We start from the raw sequence: 9,203 nt of genomic DNA, 5'->3' as shown, positions 1-9,203 counted from the left end.
GATAAAACTATGCCGTTTTGATAAATGTTTACCTTTTCTAAAGTTAAAAGTCAAAACTATCAAGTTAAAAGGCAAAACTACATTGTTTTGATAAATGTTAACCCATTAGTCTTACTTTCCTTCCGAACATTGAGTATAAATAATAAAATTTGTTAATTCGACTCGATTCGAAAAAAATTCAAATTGAGTTCAGTTGTTAAAATATGATACATCAACTCGACTAGCTCGAAAATTTTGACTCGATTTGACACGACTCGATCGAATACTCACCCCTAGTTTTGGTAGCATAAAAGAAGCGAGACAAAAGATGTCGCTATTATAAGAAGTTAGGTCAAATCAAAATAGATTATTATAAACTACGAAATAAAAAGGGCTACTGAGAGTAACGAGGAAGATGTAGTTGGTGTTAATTTGATCGACGAAAGTGGTGATGATTTCTTATTAGTGTCAACGAGTGAAAAATCCGAGCTTACGTCCGAGTGGATCCTAGATTGGAGATTTTCTTTCCACATGTGTCCCAATAGAAAATAGTTTTCCATATGCAATTCGGTTGAAGGTGGAGTTGTGCGCATGGGAAACAATTCATCTAGTAGGGTAATTGGTATTGGTACTATTAAAATTAGGATGCATGATGAGACGATTAGGACACTGTCAGATGTTAGGTATGTACCTAATTTATGAAAGAATATCATTTCTTTGAGTATTTTAGACTTGAAAGGTTGTAGAATCAATATCGAGTTGAGTGACATTAAGGTGTCTCATGGGGCTATCGTTTTGTTAAAAGATAAAATGATCGACAGCCTTTATATTCTGGAAGGTTCTACAGTGACCGATGAAATAGGACGCCCCTCGTCCGTCACGAAGTTGAAGTCAACTCGTTTGTAGTGGAGGCAACTTGGTCATAGGAAGGAAAAATGTATGACTGTTTCGTTGAAGAGAGGTTCTCTTTTGGATGCAAGTTTTGAAAAGTTAGGACACTGTGTTCGTGAAAATTAGACCCAGATTAGTTTAGATTTGGCAATGCACAAGTCGAAGGCTAGAAGTCTTCTAACTTTTAACAAAGATTTTTGACTCAGTTAATTCTCTCATAGTTCAAGATAGGCCGGTGGCGGGCTTTGGCAAAGATGGTGTTGTGGAAATACGAGTTAAGGTGAAGATTTGTTGAGTATGCCTCATATTTCAGTCAAATAAGAGATTGTTTGCAAGTCAAGTTAAACAAAATATATTTTCTTTATAGAAGATTTAGTATTTATTAGTATAATATATGTAGCATTTATTAGCATAATTTATTTGACCTACGAATTTAATCTATAAATAGGCTCTTTTATAACCTTAGAAAATACACCCATTAGAGATTATAACTTATAATATTTTTGGAGAATTTTGTATTTATGTTTTGAGAGTTATTTGTTTTTAAGTTTCGGGGCTTAGTTTTATCTCTACTTTTTGTACTCTTCGTTCTTTTTCCATTATAGTAAAATTATTTTTGCATGTGGTTTTTTATACTTTTTGGAGGGATTTTTTCACGTTAAATTTGTGTGTTTAATTTATCAATTTATTACATTATTTTTACTTGTTCGTTGCTTAATCGGGTCGATCCCTAATATTTTTATGTTTTATTTTTTGAAAACAAAATATTATTTTTATTTATCAAACCTATTTTTATTTTTTAAAAATAAAAAATATTCTCAAAACTAAAACCAACTTTAAGATTTAAATTAATTTTACTCCAAATTTAATGAAGAATTCGTAAATAAATGAATATTTACTCACATTTTAATAGCTGTAATTTGCGGTTGTGATCTAAGTTTAAAGAAACAAATTGATGCATCACTGGGAAGTTGGTATAAAATCTCCAAATAAAAAACAAATCAGCAATTCCCAACCCAACCACCATCCCTAAAAGAAAAAGAAAAAGTGGTGACAATTATGAGTGATTTATTTATTTGTTGGATGTGATCTGTTCCATCTTTTATAGGCACCACAAAATTTTCTCTATCTTTATTTCACAGCATGCAAGAACGAAAAGCATGTGCTTGTTTGATGACGGCCCCCATACAGCAGAGCCACAGTCCTCAGTAAAATCCTTACAATTTTCAATATTATAATAATTTTTTAAGTGAGAAAATATTCATATGTGTTTTCATCTGTTAATGGGATGTAAGTCTCAGTTTGCGCTACCAATACATATGGGATTATAGGAGGTAGAAGTAAAATAGAATCTAAGTGAATTAATTTTTGTTTATTAAATTAAAAAGTAAATTAGTTATTTTTGTTAAATATTTTATTCATTTGTATTGTTAAAAATTGACGTGATTTACAGAATAATTAGACAGTGACATATGACATGTTATGTATACCTCATATTGATGTATATAGATCGATTTTTAACAGCATAAACTGATAAAATTTTTAACAAAAGAACCAACTTGCATTTTGATAATGTATAGAGATAAATTTAACCTTTTTTAATAGAGGGATAAAATGTAATCTGAATTTTAGTATAGTAACCTCAGTTGTACTTTTACTGATATAAGACCATTAGGGATAAGTGTTATGTATTGTACCATGGAGAGAGATGTGTATTCTTACAAAGATGCACTTAGTTTACTACAGCTTTGACAAGTATACAAACTACTGGTCAACTAAGGCTTGTTTATCCTACCTAATGTTGTATGGAAGAGTATGCCTAAGTATTATACTTCCCATGGCAGGCAAATTAGGTTGGTTAGTTTGGTCTTCCTAAAATGGAACCATAGGGAATTTCAATTGTGTTTAAGAAAAAGCAAGAGAAGGTTTGAGGAAGAAAGGAAATTATAAAATAATGGTAAAAGATGTGTAGAATTAAATGGTATAAGATGATAGAAATACCTCAACTTATACCTCACCTAAAGGTTTTGGTTTGGAGCCCAAAATGTTCTTAGTTGACTACTTTAATAGTTGGTCATTGCTTATTGTGTGGTGCTTGTGTTGAAGGCTACAACCAGCTGTTGCTTATCAGTACATTAGATTCATTAGATCATATTTAATTTCCTCTTATTTTCTATCCAAAACACTACATTAATGTTTTGAACTAAAGAAAGGGATGAATCCTGATGGCTTTTGTAGCAAAATGTATAGAATTTTAATGAGTTCATTGTCGATGAATACCCTCTTTTCGGCTGTTATTTCCAGGCCCATGAAGCCAATCCTTCATTGTCGATGCATTCGGTAGCTGCAGTATAAAGTGATGGCGGGATGCGGGTTTGTTGTTTGGATTCCAAGTCATTTGGATTTTTTTAACCATATCATAACAGTTCCGATAGTTTTGGATTTTGGTTTTTTCGTAAAAGGATTTTTTTTAAATTACTTATTGAAGGTCATTTCAAAGTTGGACAGGCTTAGATTCTAATCAATTTTGACTTTGGTTCGACGGTTTGAAATTATTATATTAAGAATTAAATTATATTTTATTTATTTTATTAAAAGTTAGTAAATTAACTTATATACATTAAAAAAGAGTACAAATTAATCATTCTATTGGAAGGTTATATCCAAAGTGGAATTAATTTTTATTTGGAAAAGAACATAAAATCCAAGGTGGTATATTGTGGAGAAAATAAAAGGTAAAAGTACTATGAAGACCCTTATATTAAGAGCCAGATTGTATTTTATTTTATTTTACAAAAAATAAAATAGACAAATTAGTCCCATTAAAGAACAATTGGTCATTTTATTAAAAATTTCATCAATTTCTAGTATTAAATATTAATATGCCTAACAAAAAACCAGACAATGACATATTACATGCCACATATATTTTATGATTGCATGACAAGATTTTTAAAAATTTAAAAATACTAAAAAATAAATTTTAAAATTATTTTAAAAAACCACATCTAAGATGAACACAACCATTTGATCAAGTTCATCTTGAACATGATTTTCAAACAATAATAAAAATTATAAAATATAAAAATTATTAAGAATTATAAGAAATTATAAAAAGATTATTGAAAATATTAAAACAACTTCCGAGATGAGTCAATGGTTCTCTAGGCTCAAATAAACATTGACTATCATTTGTCTAAGTTTATTTTAGAGTGGTTTCTTAAATAGTTATTAAATAATTATAGAATTTATTTAAAATTATTAAGAAATATAAAAATTGTAACTGAAATTATAATGATTAAGAATTATAAAAAATATTAGAAATTATATGTAATAAATAATTATTATATTTTCTTATTATTTTTAATAATTTTATAATTATTTAATAAACCACTCTGAATTAATCTTGATATTGAGGCTCATTTGAAACTAAACAACTATTTGTCTAAATTTATTCTGGACATTATTTTTAATAATTTTAGATAAGTTTAATAATTTATTATAAATTTTAAATAATTCTTTATAATTTTTTTAAAAAGGCCATGTTCAAATAAATGTGTACAAACATTTTGTTCGTGGTTATACTAGATATGGTGTTTTAAATAATTATTAAGGAATTTTATTTTTTAGATTTTTATTTCTTTAAATATTTTTATTTTTTATTAGATGGGTAAAATGAAATCCGAATACTAGGATAGGAGCTTCTATGGTACTTTTACTCAATTCTACTTATCTTTTAATTCCATATCACTTATATAAAAAAAATTAAAAGTCAAATTATCAATTAAAAACATAAATAGATGAAATTAAAAAACAATAATTTACACTTTTATTACATATATAAAATCTAATTTACTTATTTTTCTTCTTTTACCCTCAAATTATTAAATTATTACTTGATAATCGAATTTAAATTCAAATGAATCGGATTAAATTCGCAAGTCCAAAACACCTATAATTTTCAATACGTTAGAAATTCTAACCCAACTTCGATAGCCCATTTTACTGGTCCTGTTATGGCCCACAAATGAGGCTGTCGAACTTGTATGAAATCATTAAAATGAAACAGATAAATGGAATCATTAAAACAATATATGCCAACACCCAACCGCCAACCATTTGCCTCTCAAAGTCAAAGAGGTTTAATTATGAACCAACGATAAAAGCCTTTAAATAAAGCTTTTAATTCATGAAACACTTTAACTGCTTCGTACCCATTTTCACCTATTCCTTGCATTTCTAGATGTCTTGTGGAAGTAGTGGACCAGACGATTTTTATTTAAACAGATGGATCGGATCCAATTTCTATATCTTCAAAGGGGGGAGATTGAAATTTTGTATGACTGTAAAGTGAGCAATGAGGGCAAAGCAAATATCGACGTATAAGGCAATGCCAAAAGAAGATGACGGTGTGGCTGGCTGGGTTACCAGAAAAAGCTCATTGACATTTGAGACTGGATTCCAAATTGGACCACTATTATGATAGATGGTCCACATTCTGCAAGTTTTAAGTCTGCTAGGTTAGTGAAAAATGTTATTTGTGTTCTTTCTTCCCCTCCCGTATAGAATTTCAAATTTTCTTTTAAATTACAATTATACGAATTGTTATAATAATGAAATTATACAAAGCGTTAACGTTGACTGCAGTAAGGGTGAATATTTGATCGAGTTGAGTCAAATCGAGTAAAAAACTTTAAGTGAGTCGAGTTGACGAATCCTATTTTAGCAACCGAACTCAATTTAAATTTTTTTTTTGAATCGAATCAGATTGAGTCAAAAAATTTCGAGTCAAGTAGAGTCGAGTTAACGAATCTTATTATTTATACTCAATGTTACATTTACATGGACCAATTATTTAACTAGTAGACAAAGTACAAGATTATTTAACTACATAGACAATATAATTGTTTTGCCTTTTAACTTAATGAGTAAACATTTATCAAAACGACGTAGTTTTTCCTTTTAACTTAATGGTTTTGACTTTTAACTTTAGAAAAGGTAAACATTTATCAAAACGACGTGGTTTTCCCTTTTCTTATTCTGATTTTCGGATAACTCGAATTATTTAATTCATATTCGAGTTAAATCGAAAAACTTAATTTTTTATTCTAGTTGATCTGAATAACTTGATTAACTCATATAACTCGAGCTATTTAATTAAAAATTTTATTTTTTTATCAAGTTTTTCAAATCAAATCGGGTTTTGCTTATCCCTAGACTACAATGGTGGTTCATATTGCATGTGATATGGAGAGATACTAAGAATGGAAATTTGGGTTGATGTTTTTGCAGGATGACGGCTAATGGTTGAATTTGATTTGATAGTTGATCGCTGCCAGACATGCAAATGTCTTGGCTAAAATACTGCAACAAAAAGGTAATAAATAAAACAACGGTGCCTGCAATTATACGGGTTAAATTGTAATATAGTAAGGTTACAACGAAAAACTTCAAAGAGTATTCTAAGGATCGTAGTACCTAAAAGAGATTGAATCAAACCAAAAACTACTTTTTGGACTAACAATGCTAAACAGTAATAATTGAAATTATAGTAGGAATAACCAAATAAAAAATTAAATAAAAAAATAACAAAAAATAATTAAATAAGGTTAATAGTCAAAATTTATTCAATGGACAAACAGAAGGTTAACTCATATCAATGTTCAAAATTAACTTCAGAATTTGGGTTTTAATGAATTAGCTAATAATTAATTAGTTATTACCTCTTAGCCTATAACTAATTAGCTAATTGACAAAAACCACTTATCTCTCAACCTCGCAATTTAAACTAGGTTGAATTAAAAGTTGCTCGGTAAAGTATTCTTTTGACCTTATTTACCTAAATTACTTCCTAGAGTTGTTAACCTTAAGGTTTAAGCATGCAAAATTCACTCCAACTAATTTTAAGGCAAACCCTAATTCTTCCATTAATTAATCTCACGTCCAATCGTTAATCTCCCTAGGGGTTTAGCTACTCATGGATCTAAATGTAAAATTTCCTAACTTTAATTTAAACATGTAAAGCAAATATTAAACTAAAGAAAAGAGAAAAGAGAAATTGATTTGTTTCGATGTTGAATGTGCTCAGAAGTCGAAAACCCTTTAACAGTCGTCGAGATAATAACAATTGCAAATGGAAACCAAAGAAAAATTATGAAATACTAAAATGAAAGCTTGGAATAAATTTGAATCCTCTAAAAAACAAGAACTGTTAGAATTAAGTGACCCAAATTCTTATTTAAATAAAATACGATGGAAAATAAAATAAAAGTAAAATCCATATAGAACTAGACTTCTTTTATTTTATTTTAGAATAAGGTTTTTAAACCTTATTAAACTCCATCTATTTTATATTGATTAGATAAGGTGTTTCAATCCTACTAGAATATGGCTTTGCAAGCCTATAAATAGACATAGTCTATTCCTCTTGTATTTGAGTAAAAATTTTTCGACATAGTGAATTTTCTTCTCCTCTTGTGGTTTTTTTTTCCGAAAGGGTTTCCACGTAAAATTTATGTGTTCTTTATTTTATTTATTTTATTCTATTTTATTTTTCACAAATTGGTATCGAGCTTCCGGTTATTCATCTCGATCACGGTAATGGCGTCTTTGAAGTATGAAATTTATTGTTGGATCGCAACACCGATTTGCATTGTGGCAAATTAAGATGCAAGCGCTTCTTGCAGATGGATCTAGAGGATGCCCTGCTAGGATAGATAAGATGCCTTCGACATTAATGATGAAGAGAAGAAGCGTAAGGATCGAAAGGCATTAACACAATTACATTTGCATTTGTCCAACGAAATTTTGCGGGATGTGATGAAAGAGAAAACGCCACGCATTATGGAAGAGGCTAGAACAAATATGTATGTCGAAAACTCTAACAAGCAAGTTGCATATGAAGCGGCGTCTTTATGCTCATCGTTTGGAGGAAAGTGCGTCAGACACGAACACTTAATGGTGTTTAAAGAAATTCTCTCAAACTTGGAGGCCATGGAGGTTCAAGATGATAAGGAAGATCTAGGGTTGATTCTACTTTGTTCGTTGCCCGTCTTATTCAACCTTTAGAGACACGATTTTATATAGCCGCGAGTCTCTCACAGTTGATGAGGTTTATGATTCTTTAACCTCGTATGATAAGATGAAGCATCTTGTGGTTAAACCCAACTCTCGGGAGAGGGTCTCATTGTTCGTGGGAGACAAGACCGGAATGTTGATGATGATCGTGGTAGAACACGAGAACGGAATCCTCGTGGTAAATCTAAGGGTAGATCGAAATCTTCAAACAGAGGTAAAACTTGCAACTTCGCAAGAAGAAAGGGCACATTAAATCTGAGTGCTATAAGCTACAAAATAAGATTAAAAGGGAGGCTGCGAATCAAAAGGAAAACACCAAAAATTCGGTGAAGTGATGTTGTAGAAGACTACAACGATGGTGAACTTCTAGTTGCTTCATCAATAATTCTAAAGTAAGCGAGGAGTGGATACTTGATTCAGTGCACCTTCCACATGAGTCCCAATCGGGATTGGTTTACAACTTATGAAACAATGATCTCAAGGTGTTGTTTTGATGGGAAATAATGCTTCATGTAAAATTGCGGTGTTGGAACAATTAAAGTTAAGATGTTTGATAGAGTTGTCGAACACTTAGTGACGTGCGGCATGTTCCGAATTGAAAAGAAATTTAATTTCGTTGAGTACTCTTGATTCAAAAGGTGCAGATACACATGAAAGTGGGGTTTTAAAGATTTCAAAGGGTCCCTTGTTGTGATGAAAGGGCAAAGAAAGATTGCCAAGTTATATGTTTCTGAGGTTCTATCATATCGGTGATGCAATTGCCGCTTCCTCTTCCTTGTCGATGATGATATTACTAAACTTTGGCATATGCGCCTAGGGCATATGAGTGAGAATGGCATGGCGAATTAAGCAAAGAGGACTTCTTAATGGGCAAGGAATTTGCAAACCGAATTTCTGTGAGCACCGTGTTTTGGGAAGCAAAGAGAGTTCGATTCACTAGAGGAATCCATAACACGAAGGAAACGTTGGAGTATATCCATTACGATCCGTGGGGCCGTCCGAGTGCCTTCGAGAGGTGGAGCTAATTATATGCTAACCTTTATTGATGATTTTTCCGTAAAAGTTTGGGCGTTCTTCCGAAGCGAAAAAGCGATGTGTTTTCCACATTTAAGTCTTGGAAAATTATGATTGAAAAACAGACGGAAAAGCAGATAAAATACCTCCGCATGCACAATGGCTTAGAGTTACGCTCGATGAGTTTAATAGATTGTGCAAGTCGGAAGGATCATGAGACACTTGACAGTTCGTCATACTCC

Source organism: Gossypium arboreum, chromosome 6 (genome assembly GCF_025698485.1).
Source record: "Gossypium arboreum isolate Shixiya-1 chromosome 6, ASM2569848v2, whole genome shotgun sequence".
Classification (NCBI taxonomy): domain Eukaryota; kingdom Viridiplantae; phylum Streptophyta; class Magnoliopsida; order Malvales; family Malvaceae; genus Gossypium; species Gossypium arboreum.
The sequence above is the reverse complement of the archived record's forward strand: the minus strand, read 5'-3'. Positions refer to the sequence as shown.